Genomic DNA, 6,154 nt, shown 5'->3' with positions numbered 1-6,154 from the left:
AGAAGCATAAATGCCAAAATAAGCTCAAGATATACGACTTTACTTGGAAAAGTAAAGCCATTGTATTTGTCAAAAGCAACACGGTCGAATAAAGGGTTAAACACTAGTATTAGACATTGTTTTCATAAAATTGCTAAAACCACGAAAAAAAATAATGCTCCAGCTATTCGTTTTTTAGAGAATCTTTCTAAGAATTTGGTTGCGTGTAAGTTGACGTATAAAAAATAAAATACTACTGATGTAGACAGATACAATAAAACAATAATATTTTTGAGAAAAGTAGAGAAAATATATTTTTTTTCTCGATTAAATGGGGGGAAAATATAAATTTGCCATGACATGATTGTATTCGACATCAAAGCGGAATAAAGAAACTGACAATTTAATGTTTTTATCTTTTCTGATACGTCATAAGGTGTCTGATGGTAATGTAGCCATACATGGCCAATATATATATTTTCTGGGGGGTTTTTTTTTCATTTCGAACGGAATTCGAAATTTGATGTGCTTCAGCTATGTTTGGACTCATGACCTGAAGTATTTTTGCTTGCATGATGCATATTTTCACGCGAATTCGCCATTGTACCGGAGATATCATTCGGAAAATCACGCTATTTCCTTACGGTACATTAGTATTTCTCCTCAGGTTCCATTATTTTACAACTTCAGTTCGCAAATCATGACATGTGCAGTTTTTAATGCATTTTCAACTGTATTCCACTACGCATATGCGATTATCAAGTTTTTTGTCCGAAATTTCTTGTAACCGGGTCTCTAGGCCTCCCTTGATTTCCTTTCACTAAGAAAGAAGAAAAATGTATCTGTCTCTAACAAAAGTAGGCCTATATCTTAAATTCCTCTAAAAATTTTCAATTTTCGATTCATTAATTTGTTAAAAGCTTGCGAAATTTATTTTTTAGTCGAAGTGTGTTTCTATTGTATTTGATTTTAAATTTAAAGTTTGCTTGATTAAATACTTTTTTCATATTAATAAGTTCTCTTAAAAAAAAAAAATCTGACGTTCGGAATCGGCAATAAATTGTAGGTCTTATTTTATTTTTTCAGTGTTATGTTATTCGTCAGTATTATTTTCGTTAGGCTGAAATTGGTTTTCTGTGGTTCCCAACTTCAAGGCACTAATGCGAGCCGATCTCCCCGTTAGAAAGTGTCGCCAGAGAGAGCAACAGGCCTACAACGAGAAAATCTTCAAGCATTACGCTTCACTCGTGGTTAGAAAAGTTGATGATAGATGGAAGCACTACACATAATAAGCATTACACAGAGACGAACTTTACGTTAGGCCCACAACACGGACACGCACATTCCAACACGTACCAATTCGTTAGAAGTTCCATAGAGGAATATGGACGAGGTGCATGTCTGGTTTAGTAGTAATAGTATTATTAGTTTCGTGCCTACCTGAAAGCAACAAAAATTCTTAATAATCTTCTACCAGAAAAATTTGAAAAAATACCTTTTCACTGTTTTTAATGTTGAACAATTCTTTTGAAATATTCAGTTATCACCCCCTTATCTAAATTATGTTTCTTTCTATTTTCCTCAAGTTATTTCTTCTTAATTGATTAAGATTACCTTCATATTGAAACATTTTCAATTTCTTTCAAGTTTTTAATTTCATTCAATCGAAAAAAGTTTGAAAAGAATTAACAATATTTCAGTCAAATGCTGTTTTTTCTACACTGCAACTGCAACCATTAAAAAAATTCTCATTATGAGCCTTTTCTATTCTTTTATTTCTCTTTTTATTTTTTCTTTCTTTTTTTCACTTATTATTTTTTCATTTCTTCCTAATTTGCTAATCTGTACATCGCATATTAAAAATTTGTGATTGCTGGTAAGAGCCAGACGTCGGCTTCTTAGCAATTTTTATTTTTCTTCTTGTACTACACTGTAATTTCTCTCTTTGTGAATAAAATATATGTTAATTTTAAAAAAGAAAAAAAATTAATTTACAGTCTTTTAAAAAAAATCCCACAATACGGGACCTTGACTTTAAGCTATAGTTAAAAAACGGTAAATAAAATAATATCATAGATGAAATAAAAAAACAGCAATAAACAGAATTCATATATACAGTGATTGAAAACGAGAAAATATAATTTCATCAGAGAATTATTGGATGTTGACAAGATTTTTATCATTTCTTTTCTACTTATTGATGGTATTCCAACTAACCTTCAATAGTTTCCAGACCGATCACTCAAACTGAGATTGTTTCGTTTTCTTTTTTAATACAATTTAAAGAAAAATAATTGCGATCTTTGATGTTATTAAGATATATGTAAAAACACATGCACCGATTTATACCACATCCTTTAGAAATTCAATGTGAAACTCTTCACATATACTGTATGTATGTCTATTTTTCTATGCCTTGGATGACATTATATTCATGCAACATTGAAGTATTTCTGTGATCCATCTTAGATTTATCGTTTTATAATTCTTCATTGACCGTGATTGGAGACTTTTGTGCACATCAATCATGAACGGATAAACCTAGATAAGATCAGCATGTTTTTAATTGAAATAAAATCGCATTGTACAAGATTCCAGCAGGAATTGCTAGATCTTTTCCCTGACGTTCTGTCAGGGCCGTAACTAGAATTTTTGCCGCCCGGAGCAAACATTATTTTGCCGCTACTGCAACTTTAAAATTCGATAATTCTATAACGGTGTTTGTTCCCCCAAAACTGCCACCCGGGGCAGTTGCTCCCTCTGCCCTCCCTCTAGTTGCGGCCCTGCGTTCCGTGACCGAAACACCTAAGGAAAGATGTATAATTTGAAATCTTAACCTTTTCCAAATGTTTCTTGAGTATCAGTTTCTATTTCCTTCACTGAAAAAAAATTTCTCCTTTTACTTTTATCAAGTAAGTATTTGCATATTTCCCTGACTTTTGCCAAATATTTTAAATTTTTCCTGATTTTCTCTTACCATTTTTTCATTTTCCAGCCTTTCCAGGCCACTGGGAACCCTGAACGTGTTAACAATCAACTACAGAAAAATCTATAAAGATTTAAAATTTGAGAATAAGCTCAAATTTTATAATGCATTGAATTTGACAACCTATTTTGCACAATTTTCTTCTACAGCTACCGTATATACTCGTATATAATCCGATCAATTACCCACCCCCCACTCTTGAGGACCACCAAAACTACAACGCGGGTTATTTTCTCAGCAGAAAGTGACCCACATATAAACTGATCCCCCCCCCAAAAGTTTGGAACAAAATTTCGAACAAAATAAAATTCGGCTAATACACAAGCATACATGGTATTTTAAAAATAAGTGTACTAAAATAACAGTAATCCCAAACAAAATAATGATATATATCCAGGATTAACTGCTCCAAAAAAAAAAATCTTATTCTGAAGGTTCGGTAACAAATGAGCCAGAAAAAAAAAGACAACGAAACCGAAACTGGCGATGAAGAGCCAAACAGAGAATCGTTTCAATTTAATCACGAAGCCACAAATAACATTAAAGGGTCACTAGATCGGGGCTCAACCTTCACAGCCTCTAACTGTATCAAACCACCCCCGCGTAGTCAGTCAGTCAGGATTTGCAACACGTCACTAGCTTAAATATAACATCAAAATTATGGCAAATCTTCCATCTATAAACCATTAAGTTAGAACCGAAGGGTTGGAAAACTCAACCGTGACTTAGAAAGAAATATAATAGTTCTTCAATGGATTAGACCGCAATAAAGGAAAAGAAAAATGAAGACTGGCGCGGGAAGAAAAAAAAAGTAATAGTAAAGATATTGTGTGTTTAGACCCGTGAATATCGACAAGTGATTGCCTTAACCTAGTGTCTTTTTTTTTCTTGCTTCATGTTCTTCGCCAAGAAATATAAGCTTCTCTCCGGATTTCCACATTTGTTACGACACGAAACGAAAGTTTTTCAAACTCCCACGGGGCCTATCTATCGGCAGGAAAAATCTTTTTTTAAAAGCACTTTCCCCTTAGGTACATGCTTTCACTATAAGGATTGATAAGATGCACACCTTTTTCTTACCATTTACATATTTTCGCAATTATGCACACAACAACAGAATTTCAATAATAAAGCAAAGACGAGGAATATAAGAATACATGGAAGTTTTCTTCTACTATTTGGTATTGATTTGCATATCAGGGGTTCTTAACCTTTTTCAGCCACGACCCAAAACCAACAACTCAAGATCAGCTTTGCGACCCATGGGATTGCTTGTTTTCCGTGATTAATGAAACCAATAACGCAATAAGTGCATCTATAACAGGACTGTGAGTGTATTTGTACGACTCATCTAGGAAGCCTCTGCAAATCAAGTTTGGGTCATGACCCATAGCTCAAGAATCCCTGGCTGTGAGTGGATTTAAACGACCCATCTCGGAAGCCCTTCAGACCCAAGTTTGGGTGGGTCACGACCCATAGGTTAAGAACCCCTGGCGTATACAGTAAGTTATAAGTTTAAGTCCGTTATAAGTCCGACTCGTTATAAGTCCGTTATAACGAGTGTAACATGTGACGAGAATCTCGTTATTATCAGTGATTTGCAAATGATTGTCAAAGAGCTGTTAAAGATACTAAAAATATTTTTTACGTGTGAAAACTAGGAAGCTCCCGTTCTTACAATAACAAAATTCTCAAAAATGCCAATTTTTCCTTTCTATCTCTATAAATTTAACTGTAAGTTTGGATTACTACACTGCTTCGCATATATTGTACATCCCACTATATCGTACATAGGATATAGGAGGTGGTGATTACTATCACTCTCTTATCATTGCGTATGCCAGGTTATCTTCAACCTGGTGCCCCCCTGAAGCACCCAGAGTGCTCTATGCCCATGTCTCCGATTTTGTGCTCACGAGCACTTAATCAACGTAACGATTATATATATATGTATATATTCTTCCGAAGGTGATTAGAAGATATGTATATATATATACACATCCGCATGTCAAACTTTCCGTAAGGGTACTCTTCTTTTGATGATGGGTACAGGCAGTGATCGCGAATGAAAAAACTTGAAGACTTCTGGAATATGCTCTTTGCAAACATTATTCTGAGATAATTCTAACAAAGGACTGACCGAAAAAAAGTCAAATTTTTTTATCTTTTTTACCATTCTTAGTCTTTACTAATACACGCACATGGGACATATGACTTTTGTTACTCCTATTTACTCACAGACCACTGTAAACTTTTACACAAAGTTTATTTGACAAGAACTTCGTCGTTTCCAAACGGCTGGTCGAATCGTGTTATACAATAAAATAAAAATAACCCTTCTGATCAGTAGGAAGATGTTAACGAATCCATAAAGTCATGGAATTGAGCAATGAGATTATTATTGAGAATTTTAATTGTTCGGTCGTCGGCCAAGTCCTCCTGAGAATACGAAATTGTATGCAAAAACATTTTAGAGAACCAATTGCTGTGAGCCAAAAATAAATTTCACAATTTGAATCCAGTCCGTTTGTCTATATCAGAACTAAATGCGGATAAATAGTTACAAAATTTCACCTGACAAAAAAAAAATTGAAATTCAATTTTTCGAGAAGTCCGTTATAACGACAATTTTTCCCATTGTTGTAAGCTGCCGTTAAAAGAAATCTTACTGTGTCATGATGAAAATTTCTAAATTTCTTATGCCATTACAGATTCTTAAAATAATTGCAGGAATAATTAAGATGAAGCGATCAAAAAGTGTTTCTTAAAACTCGATATATATATATATATATATATCTCACTTATGAAATATCTACTTTCAGTATCATCAACAAGCACAAGTGCTTTAACCTTCAAAAGTCTGCCAATGATTTTGGCCATTAGCCATTAAAAAAACTCTTAGACTAACATAATCTACCAAAATAATAGTGAAGCATGGATGACAGTTTTAATTGTATGCAACGATAATTTGTATTCAGAATATAATAAGTTATTAGTGTAAAAAAAGATGTGTTTTATAAGTTCGTTCACAAGCTATTCGTTATTTCCTGCTCGTCCTACAAAAGGCTCTGTCTACATGTATATGACCAAGTTAAAAAAATTACAGCTTAAAAAGATTTGACACATAAGAAAAAGTTCTAGTTTCTTGAAGAAAAATTTCCACACCATCAACAAAAATTCACAAACTAG

Source organism: Pholcus phalangioides, unplaced genomic scaffold (genome assembly GCF_987345545.1).
Source record: "Pholcus phalangioides strain wild (caught in Gottingen) unplaced genomic scaffold, Ppha-v1.0 ptg000015l_1, whole genome shotgun sequence".
Taxonomy (NCBI): domain Eukaryota; kingdom Metazoa; phylum Arthropoda; class Arachnida; order Araneae; family Pholcidae; genus Pholcus; species Pholcus phalangioides.
This window is presented reverse-complemented; position numbering follows the sequence as displayed.